Source organism: Bubalus bubalis, chromosome 21, assembly GCF_019923935.1.
Source record: "Bubalus bubalis isolate 160015118507 breed Murrah chromosome 21, NDDB_SH_1, whole genome shotgun sequence".
NCBI lineage: Eukaryota > Metazoa > Chordata > Mammalia > Artiodactyla > Bovidae > Bubalus > Bubalus bubalis.
Window position 1 is genome coordinate 17,210,679 of NC_059177.1, and position 18,841 is coordinate 17,229,519.

The window sequence follows — 18,841 nt, forward strand, 5'->3', positions numbered from 1 at the left end:
GGCCAGGAGCCTGTGAGAGGTCGCTGAGGGAAGAGCATGCGTATAAAGGTCTGTACGCTGTGGTGCCGAATCTGTGGTGGCCAGCCCCTGCGGTTGGGGACTGAGTCCTCAGCAAACTGAACCGGGAAGGCCGCAGGCCTCGTTGCCTGTCGTCACTGTAACTAATTTTAGAGAGCGCTTAGCCGCACTGGCACTGAGTGAGCGCTTCACACGCGTCATTTGTTCAATAGCTCTCAAGTGGCAGGTGCCATCCTTTTTAAAGCCGGGGGAACCGAGTCTGACAACGGTTGACTGTCTCGTCTAAAAGGCAGCTTTTTATTTATTTTTTTTTTAATTTTATTTTTAAACTTTACATAACTGTATTAGTTTTGCCAAGTATCAAAATGAATCCGCCACAGGTATACATGTGTTCCCCATCCTGAACCCTCCTCCCTCCTCCCTCCCCATTCCATCCCTCTGGGTCGTCCCAGTGCACCAGCCCCAAGCATCCAGTATCGTGCATCGAACCTGGACTGGCAACTCATTTCATACATGATATTTTACATGTTTCAATGCCATTCTCCCAAATCTTCCCACCCTCTCCTAGAGGCAGAACTGGGATTTGAACCTGGCTGCTGTGAGGCCAGAAATCTCGCCTTTAGTGTGTTAGCCAGTGTTGCTGAAACTAGGCCTTGAGTTGTACTTTGCCTTCATTATTTTGGCCCAATTGTACTGTTGTTTACTTAACATTTTTCTCTAAATATATAATTTTTAAACTTATTTTTTAAGTAGCTTTCTTTCTTTTTAAATTTTTTGGCTGCACCGCAGGACTTGTGGGCTCTTAGCTTCCTAACCAGGGATTGAACCCTGGCCCCTTGCATTAGCAGTGAGTAATCGTAACTATTGGATCACCAGGGAAGTTCCTAAATATATAGTTTTAACAAGATACTTTAGAAAGAAAAATTTTTACAATTCAGCCACAAAAAAATAGTTCAGTTTACAAATGGGCAAAAAATTGAGTATTTCCGGAGAAGACACACATATAGTCTTGAATCACATGGAAGGATGATCAAGGTCTCTAGTCATTAGGGAAATGCAAATTAAAGCCACAGTGAAATACCTATTTGAGTGGCTAAAGTTTTAAAAAGAGTACAGTTCCACGTTTCAGTAAGGGTGTGAAGTAATGGAACAGTTGGGTGTTGCTGGTGGGAATGCAAAATGGTACAGCCACTTCAGAAAACAGTTTGTCATTTCCTCAAAAAGTTAAGCAGAATTACCATATGGTCCAGCATTTCTACTGGTATGTAATTACAAGAAAACTGAAAACATGTTAAAACAAAAACTTGTACCTAAATGTGCCAGCAGCTTTATTTATAATAACCCCAAAGAGAAAACAACTTGAATACCCCTCAGCTGATAAATAAGTAAATGTGATATATCCACACAATACAGTATTATTCAGTCATGAAAAAAGGAATGAAATCCTGGAACGTGCTACAGTATGGATGAACCTTGAAAACACGCAAAATGAAAAACAGGAACAAGCCCCTCCTCAAGAAAACCTGTCCCGAAAGACCACATGTTCCATTTGTATGATATGTCTAGAATAGGCAAATATACAGAGACAGAAAGATTAGTGGTTGTTGAGGGCTAGGGGAGAAGGAAAGGATAACCCACTCCAGTATTCTTGCCTGGAGAATCCCAGGGACAGAGGAGCCTGGTGGGCTGCCGTCTGTGGGGTTGCACAGAGTCGGACACCACTGATGTGACTTAGCAGCAGCAGGGCTAGGGGAAATGAGGAGGTTAGGAAGTGATAGCTAAAGGGTATGGGGTTTCTTTGGGGATGTTGAGAATGTTCTAGAATTAGATAGTGATGGTTGCAGAACACTGTGACGATGCTAAGAGACACTGCATTGTGCAGTTTAAATTGGTGAATTTTATCTTAAAGGAAACTTTCCTCTCATGGGAAACACATCGTGCAAAAATGATACTTAAGAGTTCTTAGAAAATTTAAATGAGATGAACATGTTACCAGACATAATTAAAATAGATGGTGCCCTTAAATACAGTGGAAACAAAGCAAGGTTATTAAGTTCTGGCCAAATAGTGTTCCCTACAAAAAATTGTAAAGGTTAAGGCCCATTCTCTTTTTAGAAGGGTAAGTTATCAAGTGTTAGAGACAAAATTGCACAAAGTGGGATCTTTTTGACTTAATGAGAGGGATTAAAATATTGAAAAGATTCTTTCCTCTTGATTCAGTGTTATTTAAATCATACCTTTTTTTAAATCATCTCTCATGAAAAAGTCACATACATGGGGAAAGTTACCCTAAGACAGTATCTACTCATAGTGTTTTGTTAGGTCTGTGATTTAAACAACAGACTTGTTTGAACATTACATGTCGTGCACTCTCAAGAACTAAGGATACAGCAATGAATTTTTTTTTTGAGCTTCTATTCTATGAAAAAGACAATACAGAAAAATAGATATCACATTCCTATGATGATAAGTATTATGGAGAAAAACTAAGCAAGATGGGAAATGAAGAGTGCTAGATGGTTGGAGGGGAAAACCTATTTAATATCAGGTGGTCAGGAAAACCTGAGATAAGGTAACAAAGCAGAGCCTGAAGGAAAGCAAGCCATTTGGGTATCTAGGTGAAGAGCATTCCAGGCTGAGGGCAGAAACATGTTCAACAAGGTTTAGGAATATCCAGCCAAGAGGCCAGCCAGCATGGCCAGGGAGGAGGGGATGAGGGAGAAGATGAGATAGGGTGGGTACGCTGTATAGGCCAATGTTTTACACATTATCACGATGACATAGATTTTAAGAGAATCACTCTGGCTACTATGTGGAGAAAGGTTCAGTTCAGTTCAGTTGCTCAGTCGTGTCCGACTCTGCAACCCCATGGACTGCAGCACACCAGGCTTCCCTGTCCATCACCAATTCCCGGAGCTCACTCAAACTTATGTCCATCCAACTATCTCATCCTCTATCGTCCCCTTCTCCTCCTGCCTTCAGTCTTTCTCTGTTCAAATGAGTCAGCTCTTCGAATGAGGTGGCAAAAGTATTGGAGTTTCAGCTTCAGCATCAGTCCTTCAATTGACTTCAGGACTGGTTTCCTTTAGGATGGACTGTTTGGATCTCCATGCTGTCCAAGGGACTCTCAAAAGTCTTCTCCAACACCATAGTTCAAAAGCATCAATTCCTCAGTGCTGAGCTTTCTTTATAGTCCAACTCTCACATTCATACATGACTACTGAAAAAACCATAGCTTTGACCAGATGGACCTTTGTCAGCAAAGTAATGTCTCTGCTTTTTAATATGCTGTCTAGATTGCTCATAACTTTTCTTCCAAAGACCAAGTGTCTTTTAATTTCATGGCTGTAGTCACCATCTGCAGTGATTTTGGAGCTCCAAAAAATAGTCTCTCGCTGTTTCCATTGTTTTCCCATCTATTTGCCATGAAGTGATGGGACCGGATGCCATGATCTTTGTTTTCTGAATGTTGAGTTTTAAGCCAGCCTTTTCACTCTCCTCTTTCACTTTCATCAAGAGGCTCTTTAGTTCTTCTTCCCTTTCTCCCATAAGTGTGGTATCATCTGCATATCTGAGGTTATTGATATTTTTCCCAGAAATCTTGATTCCAGCTTGTGCTTCATCCAGTCTGGTATTTCACATGATGTACTCTGCATATAAATTAAATAAGCAGGGTGACAATATATAGCCTTGACATACTCCTTTCCTGATTTGGAACCAGTCTGTTGTTCCATGTCCAGTTCTAACTGTTGCTTCTTGATCTGCCTACAGATTTCTCAGGAGGCAGGTCAGGTGGTCAGGTATTCCCATCTCTTTAAGAATTTTCCACAGTTTATTGTGATCCACACAGTCAAAGGCTTTGGCATAGTCAATAAAGCAGAAGTTGATGTTTTTCTGGAACTCTCTTGCGTTTTTGATGATCCAACGGATGTTGTCAATTTGATCTCTGGTTCCTCTGCCTTTTCTAAATCCAGCTTGAACATCTGGAAGTTCATGGTTCATGTGCTGTTGAAGCCTGACTTGGAGAATTTTGAACATTACTTTGCTAGTGTGTGAGATGAGTGCAATTGTGTGCTAGTTTGAGCAGTCTTTGGCATTGCCTGTCTTTGGGATTGGAATGAAAACTGACCTTTTCCAGTCCTGTGGCCATTGCTGAATTTTCCAAATTTGCTGGCATATTGAGTGCAGCACTTTCACAGCATCATCTTAGGATTTTAAATAGCTTAGCTGAAATTCCATCACCTCCACGAGCTTTGTTCATAGTGATGATGGCCTACTTGACTTTGCATTCCAGGATGTCTGGCTCTAGGTGAGTGATCACACCATCATGGTTATCTGGGTCATGAAGATCTTTTTTGTATAGTTCTTCTGTGTCTTTTTTCCACCTCTTCTTAATATCTTCTGTTTCTTTTAGGTACATACCATTTCTGTCCTTTATTGTGACCATCTTTGCATGAAATGTTCCCTTGGTATCTCTAATTTTCTTAAGGAGATCTCTAGTCTTTCCCATTCTATTATTTTCTTTACATTGATCAGTGAGGAAGGCTTTCTTATCTCTCCTTGGTATTCTTTGGAACACTGCATTCAAATGGGTATATCTTTTCTTTTTTCCTTTGCCTTTCCCTTCTCTTCTTTCAGCTTCCCTGGTGGCTCAGTTGGTAAAGGGTCTGCCTACAATGCGGGAGACCCGGGTTCAATCCCTGGGTTGGGAAGCTCTCCTGGAGAAGGAAATGGCAACCCACTCCAGTACTCTTGCCTGGAAAATCCCATGGACAGAGGAGCCTGGTAGGCTATAGTCCATGGGGTCACAAAGAGTTGGACAGGACTGAGCGACTTCACTTTCACTTTCTCTTCTTTCCACAGCTATTTGTAAGACCTCCTCAGACAACCATTTTGCCTTTTTGCATTTCGTTTTCTTGGGGATGGTCTTGATCACTGCCTCCTGTACAATTACACGAACCTCTATCCATAGTTCTTCAGGCACTCTGTCTATCAGATCTGATCCCTTGAATCTATTTGTCTCTTTCACTGTATAATCGTAAGGGATTTGATTTAGGTCATACCTGAATGGTCTAGTGGTTTTCCCTACTTTCTTCAATATAAGTCTGAATTTGGCAATAAGGAGTTCTTGATCTGAGCCACAGTCAGCTCCCGGTCTTGTTTTTGCTGACTGTATAGAGCTTCTTCATCTTTGGCTGCAAAGAATATAATCAGTCTGATTTCTGTATGTCTGTATGGAGAATGGTAGAGGGCAGGAATGGAAGCAGTCCTCGGGCCATTTCAGTGGTTCCAGTGAGAGAGCATGATGACTCAAACTAGGATATTAGTGGTGTTAAGTGTGAGTGTGGTAAGAATTAGATTCTGGTGTATTTTGAAGGATGACCTGTTATTGGTTATGAATTTACTGTGGGTTTGAAAACAAGGTAAAAAGCAGGATGTTTAAGGGTGAGGCTGAGCAGATTTTGCTCATCTGAAGTGGCCCTATTCTGCCAGGGGATGAATGCTCAAGAGTTCAGGCTAAAATGCTGCAGAGGAGGTAAAAATGGACACATTTGCTTTTTGGAGTTCTTACTCTCATTTATTGCAAAGAGTAATAGTATTTTAGTTTATATCAGAAAAACGCTGATGAACTGCTGTGGAAACAAATGAACTGCTGTGAAAATATTGACTAAGTGTGTCCTTGCTTGAAAAGGCCAGGTGTTGTTGCTGCTGTTGTTTTAATATTTATGTATTTATTTGACTGCTCCAGGTCTTAGTTGTAGCATGTGGGATCTAGTTCTCTGATCAGGGATTGAACCCTGGCCCCCTGCATTGGGAGCACAGAGTCTTAGCCACTGGACCATCAGGGAAGTCCTGAAAATGCCAGTTTTGAATAAATAACATTTACTTGTGGAAATTGAAACCTCTAATTTCTTTCCATTTGATAGTTGTCTTATAGGAAACTTGGAGAAGGCGATGGCACCCCACTCCAGTACTCTTGCCTGGAAAATCCCATGGTCGGAGAGTCTGGTAGGCTGCAGTTCATGGGGTCGCTAAGAGTCGGACACGACTGAGTGACTTCACTTTCACTTTCACTTTATAGGAAACTAAAGTGACTCCTAAGTAAATAAGCAAATGATTAAATTTAATGATTCCTATCAGATATAGTGATGCACATTACAAACTGAGTGGTAGTTGCTCCCATGAACATAGACATCCATTTTACCCTAATAGCTGCCTATCCTTGCCAATTCTTAAGGGTAAAACAGTGTCCAGGTTAGAGTTAGAATAGTGCAGCCAATCCCCAGCCGGGTTCCTCCCTGTGCTCTTGTATAGAAGCAAGGGCTGTTAAGCACGTCAGCCTTTTGTTCACAAAGTGATTTCCTACATGTTCCCGAATAACATGCTTATAGTCCCTTGGACTGCAAGGAGATCCAACCAGTCCATTCTGAAGGAGATCAACCCTGGGATTTCTTTGGAGGGAATGATGCTAAAGCTGAAACTCTAGTACTTTGGCCACCTCATGCGAAGAGTTGACTCATTGGAAAAGACTCTGGTGCTGGGAGGGATTGAGGGCAGGAGGAGAAGAGGACGACAGAGGATGAGATGGCTGAATGGCATCACTGACTCAATGGACGTGAGTCTGAGTAAACTCCGGGAGTTGGTGATGGACATGGAGGCCTGGCGTTCTGCAATTCATGGGGTCGCAAAGAGTTGGACACGACTGAGTGACTGAGCTGAACTGAACTGAGTGCTATATCTTGCTTTTTCAATTTTAGACATTATCTGTGAAGTCTGTTATGGTACTTGAGGTTTAGCCTATTAATGTCCCACCACATTATTCTCCTCTCTGTACTTCTCCCATTAAAGTTACAATCCAATGTAGTTTGTTTCTCTGTGTTATTTAATGGGTCATGTAAGTGATAAATGATACATAAGACATCTTTTTGTTTTATCGGCTGTAGACAGTATCTCTTGATTCCCCATACTGTAAGGCAAGGGTTTAATCAGCATTCCTGGCCTTTGCTCTACTCATTTTGTACATTTCTCTACCTTTCTTCTATATAGTTCCCAACCTATTTTGTTAGAATTCCACTTGGCAGGTTGGATTCCTGTGAGGATGTGATTGAAAGAAAGGATGCCCCTACTCCTGCTTCTCACTTAAGAAGCTACTGAAATTCAATCTTCCCCAAGAAGATCTTTTGGGACCTCACTGGAAAGCGAATGATGTGTCTACAATCCTATATATTAATGAAAAAATATGATAGACTCAGAGTCCATGAACTCTTAACCCAACAGGTCTTTGGTATGTCAGGTGATAACAACTAGAGAGGAAAACAATCAGCTTTGGCTGTGCCCTAAATAAGATGAGATTTATTTACTTTTCCCATGCCCTCTCAAGCCAAAGGCTATAAAACCGCTTTAGTAACATAACTCCTGTGAGAACTCTCCAATTGAATTAGTGATAATCACAGTGAATTTTCAAAAGAATGTACTTGAAATTTATTGTTCACCTTGAACTTCTTATGGATAAGTTACGTTTATTTAAAAGCAATTCATTCATTTTGAAAGGAACCATATTTTGGCTGTAATTGAGATTGCAAGCAGAAAGAAGAAAATGAGTTGGGGAGTGGAACACCCCTGCCACCTAGTGGTCATTCTGAAACATGGCAGTTCTTTCAAAGCACGGGCAACTGAAAAGGAACTGAGTTGGTAAAGGAAACATCTTGCAAATAGTCTGAACTGGGGAAACTTCCATTCCCTCCTCCTTTGTTAGAAAGGGATGTTTATGAGTCTTTTTTAAATAGTCACCCATGAAACAAGGTATTAACAGAATTAGTCCTTGGAATTAGTCTTCCTTTGTGTGATCAGAAGAATTAGCAGGGCACTGACAAACAGAAAATGTTGTTAGGTGAACATGGACTGCCACCAGATCTCTAGTGTGAAGTAGCAGCTCCAGAAAGAAGCTGGAAGTGCAGCAAGTGAGCAGAGAGGGACTGCAGTGAGGCAGGACCCTCCACAGTGGTCACTGCAGCAGCAACGTGGGTCCAGGGGCAAAGCAGAATTAGAAGCAAGGCCAGTGGGGACAGTGATGATGAAGTCACATAGACTCAGGATCACCAGCAGCCCTGGAGACCATGGTCTTGGGACTGTGGAACTGCCTGATTCAGGATAAACTCAGAAAATCACAAAAATAGTTTTGATGAAGCACATACTCTATCCAGGCAGTGCTTTACGTGCATTATCTCATCATAGTACTGTGGAGTAGATATTGTTACCAGCCCTGGTCTTCTACTCTTCTACCAGCCCCTCATATTTCTACTTCTACTCTACTTCTTTCCTCTACTCATTTTGTACCTTTCTTCTTTATAGTTCCCAACCTATTTTGTTAGGATTCCACTTGGCAAATTGGATTTCTGTGGGGATGTGATTGAAAGAAAGGATGCCCCTACTCCTGCTTCTCACTCAAGAAGCTACTGAAATTCTATCTTTCCCAAGAAAACCTTTTGGGACCCCACTGGAAAGTGAATGGTGTGTCTACAATCCTATATATTAACGAAAAAATATGATAGACTAGGAGTCCATGAACTCATTCAGCTGGAACACTGGATCCCTGGTGCCTCTTTCTCCATGTGGTCTCTTACCAATTTCCCTAAAGAGTGACATGAGTGGTCCAAGAAAGCAAAAGTGGAAGCTTCCAGGCCTCGTGAGACCTAATTAACTAGCCCAAAGTCACAGAACTAGTGAGACTTAGAGCCAAGACAGTTCGATCTGAGTTTACACTCTTCATTACCATGCTCTCCTGCTTCCCTAGGGTCGTGAAGAGTCGGACAGGACTGAGTGACTTCACTTTCACTTTTCACTTTCATGCATTGGAGAAGGAAATGGCAACCCACTCCAGTGTTCTTGACTGGAGAATCCCAGGGACGGCAGAGCCTGGTGAGCTACCGTCTATGGGGTCACACAGAGTCGGACATGACTGAAGCAACTTAGCAGCAGCAGCCTGCTTCCCTAAGGGAGAGAAAACAGCGGGTTCAACTCCTCTAATGCTACTGACTATTGTATTGAGGGATAGTTGTGCATTCAAGCTCTAAAGGTGGTTAAGATCTGGTTTTAGATCTTGTAATTTAGAACTTGTAGGAAGATACTTAGCCTTTCAGGAACTAATTTTCCTTCATTGTAAACTAGGGGAGAGAGAAAATGATGACTATTTCACAAGTTGCTGTTGAAGATTCATTGAGATAATATACAATTTTTGACATGTGGCAAATCAGATGGCTTGCCTGCAAAATGGTTGCCAGCAGTTCTAATCATTGTAAGGATCACTACTCCTCCCAATAAGAGATGGAATCTATTTCCCTTCCCCTAGTATCTTGTTGGGTTTCTGACTTGCTTTGACCGGTAGAATGTGGCAGATGTGTCTTTGAATGTGGCCAGTTTCAAGCCTAGATCTTACGAGGCCTGGCAGCTTCCACTTTTGCTTTCTTGGACCACTCATGTCACTCTTTACGGAAGCTGGTAAGAGACCACATGGAGCAAGAGGCACCAGGGAGCCAGTGTCCCAGCTGAATGCAGTCACTCAAGTAAGCTGTTGGGACCTTAACTAACCTGCCAACCTATAGAATCAGGAGAAAAAAATAATTCACTGTGAAACTACTAAGTTTGGAGAAGTTTGTTATGCAGCAAATGGAAAGTCCCCAATTAATGACATCTATAATACTAAATGAAATCAATTAGTATTATAATTGATGCTGGTGAGGGATTCAACCAAATGTCTGGTTTATCTTTTCTTAGGTCACTTTTTTTTTTTTTTTCCTCCTTTCACTGGAACAGGCTGAGAGAAACATGAGTTTTATGTGCAGGTGAATGTTGGTTATTACAGGTATATCTTGTATATTTATCAAAACCGAATATTGCTGGATATCTACTCAGAAAGACTTTGTTAGTGTTTCAGATTGCTATACATATTTGAAATAATATAGAAGCATGTATCTTCAAATATTTACAATTCGGACTTTTCATTAATTGATTATGGTTTAGTTCAGTTCAGTCGCTCAGTTGTGTCTGACTCTGCGACCCCATGAACCGCAGCACTCCAGGCCTCCCTATCCATCATCAACTCCCGTAATCCACCCAAACCCATGTCCATTGAGTCGGTGATGCCATCCGACGATCTCATCCTCAATCTTTCGCAGCATCAGGGTCTTTTCAAATGAGTCAGCTCTTCGCATCAGGTGGCCAATGTATTGGAGTTTCAGCTTCAACATCAGTCCTTCTAATGAACACCCAGGATTGATCTCCTTTAGGATGGACTGGTTGAATCTCCTTGCAGTCCAAGGGACTCTCAACAGTCTTCTCCAACACCACAGTTTAAAAGCATCAATTCTTCAGAGCTCAGCTTTCTTTATAGTCCAACTCTCACATCCATACATGACTACTGGAAAAACCATAGCCTTGACTAGACGGACCTTTGTTGACAAAGTAATGTCTCTGCTTTTTAATATGCTATCTAGGTTTGTCATACCTTTCCTTCCAAGGAGTAAGCGTCTTTTAATTTAATGGCTGCAATCACCATCTGCAGTGATTTTGGAGCACAAGAAAATGAAGTCTGACACTGTTTCCCCATCTGTTTCCCATGAAGTGATGGGACTGGATGCCATGATCTTAGTTTTCTGAATGTTGAGCTTTAAGCCAACTTTTTCACTCTCCTCTTCCACTTTCATCAAGAGGCTTTTGAGTTCCTCTTCACTTTGTGCCATAAGGGTGGTGTCATCTGCATATCTGAGGTTATTGATATTTCTCCCAGCAATCTTGATTCCAGCTTGTGCCTCCTCCAGCCCAGCATTTCTCATGATGTACTTTGCATATAAGTTAAATAAGCAGGGTGACAATATACAGCCTTGACGCACTGCTTTTCCTATTTGGAGCCAGTCTGTTGTTCCATGTCCAGTTCTAACTGTTGCTTCCTGACCTGCATACAGGTTTCTCAAGAGGCAGGTCAGGTGGTCTGGTATTCCCATCTCTTTCAGAATTTTCCACAGTTTATTGTGATCCACACAGTCAAAGGCTTTGGCATAGTCAATAAAGCAGAAAGAGATGCTTTTCTGGAACTCTCTTGCTTTTTCCATGATCCAGCGGATGTTGGCAATTTGATCTCTGGTTCCTCTGCCTTTTCTAAAACCAGCTTGAACATCGAAGTTCATGGTTCACGTATTGCTGAAGCCATACTGATTATGGTGGGACCTTCCAAAACCTTAATACTGGAGGAGCTGAGGCATGAACAGAGACCTATCCTCTTAATCTAGCATTGAAAGCCTTGAGAATGACACTGAACTCTGACCTTTATCTCCTTTATATCTCTTTCCCTAAATTCTTTTTTTCTGTCACTTTGTGTCTTTCTGTCTAAACTCTCTTTTTCTGTCCCTTCTTACATGCCTTTCTTTTTTCTTTATTTAATGATTAAGTAAGATCTTCCCTACTGAAATGTAAGTTCCAAGAAGGAGATTTTTACCTATTTTGTTCTCTACAGAACATTCTTTACTTAGAGCAATGCCTCTCACACAGAAGTGTGCCACAAATGTGTGTTGAATGAATTAAATAAGGCATGTAAAAGCACTTAGAATAGTGTCCAGCATGGAGTAGATGATGCTGAATAAATACAACCTGTGACAATTCAGTGTAACACATGAAATCATTCACATTTATCTTTTAAATGTTCTGTTATTTTTGTTCTTTCCTCACTTTTCTTTCCACTTTTTCCCTTCTTTTTTTTTTTTTTTTCTGTCATTGCATTTATCTTCCTGTCCTTACTTGTAGCCGTTCAGTGACTCTCACTGGTGGTGTTTCACCCTACCTTAGAGGATGGGCAGAGAAAAGTTTTGGAACTTTGTCTTGGATGATAAGTAACTATTCGTGATTCATAACTGACTTGTTGTTGTTGTTGCTAAGTCACTTCAGTCGTGTCCGACTCTGTGTGACCCCATAGACGGCAGCCCACCAGGCTCCCCTGTCCCTGGGATTCTCCAAGCAAGAACACTGGAGTGGGTTGCCATTTCCTTCTCCAATGCATGAAAGTGAGAAGTGAAAGTGAAGTCGCTCAGTCGTGTCCGACTCTTAGCGACCCCATGGACTGCAGCCCACCAGGCTCATCCATCCGTGGGATTTTCCAGGCAAGAGTACTGGAGTGGGGTGCCATTGCCTTCTCCAATAATTGACAGGACTGTACATAAAATTCTGCTGTTGAGGTGAGTTAATTCTTGTATTACTGGATATTTTAACTATAGGCCTAGATAATGGAAAACAACCTGCTTATTAAGTTATAGTCTAACAAATGCCTGACTGTACATGTTTCTGGGTGTGTGGGTGTTTCTAGTGCCTTTTGGTGAGTAACTGCTACTCTTGGCAGTAGAGATGTGAGCAGAATCAAGCAGAATTGATTTAGCTAATTTTCTCTTCCCCTCTTTCTCCATAATGGAGTGGAAAGGTACTGCCACACGTTGTGGAGCAGTTCTTTCTCAGGCTGGTGACATTACAAAATTCCTGTTGAAATGCAAGCTGTACTGGTGGATACCAGATTCTCAAATCCTCTCATGAGCTGTTTGTCAAGGTAAATCCTATATATTTTAAAATCATAGGGAAGCTTTGAACTGATCATCAGAACCAGTTATACAAATGTCTCTGTCTCCTCCAGTAATCACTCGTGTAGGAAGATCTCTCTCGTCTTTCCTGCTAGTCTTTCAAATTCAAAGCAGAAGTTTCATGACTCTGTAGGCCAATGGCTGGATAGCTTGAGCTGAGTACAAAACAGTATTGGTGCAGTTCTCAACACAGCCTCATTTTTGTTTCTGCTAGGCTAATAGGTGATTCAGACCTCTTAGTCCTGCTAATGCTTAATAGAGTCCTGTATATATAGATATTAATATATACATATACATATACATATATATGGGCTTCCCTTGTGGCTCAGCAGTAAAGAATCTGCCTGCCAATAATGAAGACACGGGTTTGATCTCTGGATTGGGAAGATCCCCTGGAGAAGGAAACGGTAGCCCACTCCAGTATTCTTGCCTGGGAAATCCCATGGACAGAGGAACCTGGCCGGGAACAGTCCATGGGGGTCACAGAGCTGAAGATGACTTAGCGACTAAATGACAACAACAATACATATATGTATATGTATATATATTCATATAATATATATTCCTGCATATATTCTGTTCCATAAGACCACTGTTTTAAAAATTGAGAGTTGAGAGGAGAAAGGGTGAATCTGTGAAACTCCTATCATTTTTTTCTCAAAATTGCTTTTAGCCACTCTATTTTCTTTTCTGCCTCAAACATCTGTTCATCTTATAGGCAGTAATTTACCAGGCCTCTTTACTAGGTTGAACGTGAACGTGAAGTTGCTCAGTTATGTCCGACTCTTTGCGACCCCATGGACTGTAGCCTACCAGGCTCCTCTGTCCATGGGATTTTCCAGGCAATAGTACTGGAATGGATTGCCATTTCCTTCTCCAAGGGATCTTCCCAACCCAGGGATCGAACCTGGGTCTCCCGCATCGTAGACAGACGCTTTACCGTCTGAGCCACCAGGGAAGTCCCTTTACTAGGTTAATCAACCCAATAAATTAACCTAGACTCAGGGTAGTGAGATTTTGAGGCATTCAGACCAATGATTTGCAAACATGTTAACCGGCACAAAAGACCCATAATACACCTAACTCTTCCATTGCACTTCTTGTGGGAAGAGAGTTTGATAATAGCAAAGAATTAAGGAGGAACAAGATAGCTACACCAAATGGCAACATCATAACGTTTATGGGTGAATTACATGGTGAAACCAGATAAGCGGCTACATTTGGCCCATGAAATAACACATACAAGAAGGGCTGTATTTGAAACTTAAGACACTGTGAAGTCTCCTTGCTGCTGCTGCTGTTGCTAAGTTGCTTCAGTCGTGTCCGACTCTGTGCGACCCCATAGACGGCAGTCCACCAGGCTCCCCCGTCCCTAGGATTCTCCAGGCTTAGCCTCCCTGAAAATCATTCTTCTTGAAAACTTTGGAAATTTCAGTAATCTATATTGTCATATGTGTGGCAGGAAATTTGTGTCATTGCCAAACTTTCTGTGGGAGCCAAAGTTTTTGATAATAGGCAGCACTGCACTTCATTTTTTTTTTTTTTTTGGAGAATATAAAATTTTAATCACTCTTAATAATTAACAAAGGAAGCTATTAAGTACTTAGTCATACATGGAAATGAAAGTCCCTGGCCTTGCATGGCATTTGCTGTAAGAGATGAAGAAAGAACTTTCATATTTTGACCTCTTTATGTTTCATCAGAAAGACTCTAGTGGGCTACAGCTAGGAAACTTGCTGGCCCAAATGACCATAACAGCTTTATTTCTGAGCCTTCTCTGGTCTATATCTTTGAGCTTGTAACTTTCTTTCAAGTCTTTTTGTAATGATCTGATTTCTGCATTAAAATAACTCTATGGTGGAAATATAATAAATGAATATAACCTTTCCAGGGAGTATTTGGCTGAAATTCAAAGTCTTAAAAATATGTATCCCCACTGATCTGACAATTCTACTCCAAAAGAGATACTTATGATATGACCAAAGATATGTGTACAAAGATGTTTATTATAGCATCTTTTAAAAATATTTTTGTATTAGATAATTTATACTAGAAACTTGTTCACAACTCTAATTTTATTTATTTATTTTCATAACACTAATTTTAAAAAGTAGGACACTATAAAGTATGTATGGTATAATCATTTTTATCTAAAGATTTATATTTATAGAAAGTGGACAGAGGTATATATAATGCGATGGTAACAGTGATTATCTTTTTTGTGTTATTACAAACTCTTTTCAAATGTACACAATAAACATGTATTAATTCTGTAATAAGAAAAAACCATTTAAACATATTTAAAATTAAAAAACATCCCTTTGGCAGCAGTGGTTATAAGAATATGAATGAGAGAGATTGCATGAGAGCTTGTTGCAGTGAATCAGGCAACAGACAATGTAAAGAATACGGCAGTGCAGATAGAGAAGGAAAAGCTTACTGGAGACATATTCAGTAATCCTCTGAGAACTATAAATGCACCACACTTCCCAGTCAGTAATATCACTGATCTTTTAAAAGAGCCAACATGATTCATCTGTATCCTTATGTGCTGTGTGCTAGTCACTTTAGTCATGTCCAACTCTTTGCAACCCCCTGGACCATAGCCCACCAGGTTCCTCTGTTCATGGGATTTTCCCAGGAGGAATACTGGAATGGGTTGCATTTCGTTCTCCAAGGGATCTTCCCTGTATCCTTATAGTGCCTTCTAATATGCGTTTAAAGAAACTCAGAGCCATCTCTGATGATAGGCTTTTGGTTTTCTGACTTATTCAGCTGAGTTGATGGAGAACCAGTTGACTAAGAAAGAGAATTAAGAGGAGGACTGGATTGTGCAAGGAGAAAATCAATCGAGTTTTGGACGTGTGGAGTTTGAGGGATTTTGGGTTCATGTACTAAGCTGTGATACACAAGTCTGAAACTCATTTCTGGTTAGGAGATACAGAATTAGGGATCATCAGTAAATGAATGCTTGTTGAAACCAGATGGCTGTTAAGGTTACCTGGAGAGTGAACGGTGAGAAAAGGGCTGAGCAGGGAACCTTGTGGAACCATAACAGTTCAGGGCAGGAGGAGGAAGAGGAGTTCCCTGAGAAGACTGAGGAGTGGTGAACTAGGCCAGCCTCTGATAGAGTGGTTCAAAGCCTGTTACAGGCTCAAAGCCTGGCAAGAATGACCAGCTGGACAGGTTCAAGGTTGCTTTCGTTTTAGCTTACTCCCTAATGTGCACACAAACACTGAATGAATAGATGCTGGGGTTTCTTCTGCTCCTCGTGGAGTTGTGTGACCAGAGTTCAGGGCTCAGTGCTGTCTCTCTGAAGTCTGATCTGCCCCTCACTGCTCTTCAGGCTGCGGAGGGGGCCAACAGCCCTCAAGGATCCAGGTATTGCTACTTAAGGCAATTGCTCGCTGTTCACAGGCACGTCCTCGTGTGTTCTGCCTTCTTACTGCCTCTTAGCCCCTTCTTACTGCCATGCAGGCTTGGCTGTGGCATTCCAAAAGTGGCTAGAGGGGTTCGGAGGGAAAAGGCAGTTAAGGGAGGGGAGAATTTCAAGGAAGGAATTGTCAACAATATCAGATGTCAGTGAGGTGAAGTAATATACTACATTTGGCAATTTAGGGCTATTTGTGACCATATACATAGGGTACGGCCAAGTTCAGATTCCCATGAAAATAATTTTCAGTCTCATGAAATATAATCCAAATTTTTTTTTAGATATAATATTTTGTTATGGCAGCCTGAGATGACTAAGACATCCACCCTGCCAGGCTCCCTCCTTTGTGATGATTTTCTCTTAGTGCCCTGTTGTCCCTTCTGACAGTTGGGCCTTTTTAAAGGAACTAAAAGGTCCACCACACAGGTTGTAGCATATTCCATTTGTGGGCTGTGTTCAACATCTTTTCCATGGGGCTGTTGTGTCCCGTGCACATCCAGGAATGCAGCTGGGTACCAATTTCATAGTCCCTACACATTCCTAACAGGTGAGACGACTACGGGATGTTGGTCTTCTCGGAGTGTGCAGTGGACTTCTAGGTGACACATCTATCAGGTCATCCCTGACTCATGGAATGCTCTTGCCCTTAAGTGCCAGAGTGAAAGAAATACATTCAGATAGAAAGTGTGGATCTGCAGCAATAAATTAAAAGTACTGGGTTTTATAAAGCAGGGCATTTGTCAGAGGCTATAATGCTTAGACTCTCCTGCAAGGGATGAGCGAACTCCAATCTTACATTTTTTGGGCCAGTTTCATTTGGGGCCCCAAACTGAAGCAGTATAAATATCAATATCTTTTTACATCTGTCATTGTTTATTATTTGGTTTTCCGTTTGCCCTGCTCTGAAGCAGGAGGAGGAAGAGAAGACAGAGGGAACTAGTGAGCTCTTCAGAGGAATAGTGTCAAATATTAAATCCATAAACAAAATAGATTGAACTGGAAAGAATGAGTCGGAGATGAAGGAAGCATGAAAGCAGGGAGTGTCACACTGGGAAAATGTCCCCTTAAAGTGCTGACTGAATGCTCCTGCTCTATTTGCGATTGGCCCTGTATGTCCGATCAGCACAACTGGGTTCCTGCACTGCCTGCGCCTCACTGCCCTGCTGAGTGCATTTCCATTGTTGCCTCATAGTGAGCCCTGAGATTCATTTATATAATGCAGGCTGATGACCCATGATGAGACTGTCCTTTCCTCTGTTGATAATGACCCTGTCACACCAGGTTCCTGTTTCAGTGAAGTGTGAAGATTAGGCTGATTGATTGAGACCAAGCTGGAGTGAAATAAGGATTTCACTAGAGAGTCCCTTGGTCTTGCTGCATAATAGTACCTCAGATGGTGCTTTAAACTGGGAGTTACCCTGAATGCCCGGCTTTCTTTGGGAAGTTGTAAACAGGCAGCCCTGGGTCTGATGTCTTTTATTTGGTCTACCTATGGTTTGGATGCTCCAAAATAGGGATATTCCATATCCAATTTTCCTATTTCTTTTTAAAACTGTAAGACCTGGAAGTTTGGCCCGACAACCGCTCCCAGAGATGACCGGCTGATGCTGACTGGGTCACTGTCATTTAGTGGGGACATGGTTCTCCAGGTGGCCACAGTCCCGGCTGCTGCACTCATTTATGTTGGCCACCAGTGGCACCTGAGTTTGTGTGCCATGGTCTATAGGAAGGAGTTGTAGGGGAGGAAAAGCTTTTCTCCTCTACCCTCCTAGGTTCATGGCTTTGTGCAAGAATCAAGGTGATAAGACATAGATTAACAAGAGAAGAAAACCAGTTTTAATTACATAGGTACACATGGAAGTTTTGCAAAGAAACAAGACTCAAGAAAGTGGCCAGATGACTGAGGCTAGACAAAGGGAAAGGGGTTTTGGGGCTTCTGGATAGGAGATGAAATTTATGACAAAGTGAGAGGAGGAAATATAATTGTCTGGTTATGTAGATAAGAGTTTCTTAGGTAATAAAAGTTGTCTTTCTTCCTGGTACAGAGACACCTTTATAAATGGAAAGTTCCTTCATAAAAAGAAATTTCCTTTACAAAAGGGAAAATTTATACTCTAATTTTAAGCAGTTAAGAAGATGAAGAGCTTTTCTTGCTTTTGCTGGTTTTCCAGTTGCCTTTAACTTAAAATAATCAGTATGCCAAAGAGGCATATTTTTGAATGGCATATTATGGTTGTCTTCAGAAAAAAATTAGCATTTATTGAATTCTGTGCATGACCCATTGTGTCTTGTAACTTGCACATATGATCTCACTTTATTTCCTAACAACCCAGTAAGATGTGAGCTCCAGTGCAACAGGAACCATGCCTGTTACGGGTTCAGGACATGCTACCTCAAAACATGGCACCTTGACATATTGAATATTTTAAGCTGAAAGAATTTGAGAACACAGCAGAAACAGGAAGATCACTCTGCCCTTCTCCCTGCCCTTCTCCCCAAAACAGGTCATAAAACCTTCATAAGAGAAGTGTCCGCCCTGTAAAGATTTCCCCTGCTACTGAAAGTAGCGTATTCCTGTGAAATCTTTTGTAAGCCGAAGTGGCATAAGGTGAAGAAGCAATTACTTCAGGACACATCTTGCTAATGGATGCACAAAGTCAGTCAAGATAAAGCACAGATACTCACAGACATTGTTCAAAGCTAGGGTGCTCAGATGCTGAGGTGCTGAGTGTAGTTCCCAGGGAAGGAGCTTGGCATAGCCACTCTGCTCTGG

General features: G+C 41.5%; 1 non-coding gene across 1 annotated transcript; it reads right to left on the minus strand.

Moving 5' to 3' along the window:
* Nucleotides 1-13,521: 13,521 nt before the first annotated feature.
* TRNAR-ACG lies at nucleotides 13,522-13,593 on the minus strand. The gene has a single exon. It is a non-coding gene; the product is annotated as a tRNA-Arg (tRNA).
* Nucleotides 13,594-18,841: the final 5,248 nt, after the last annotated feature.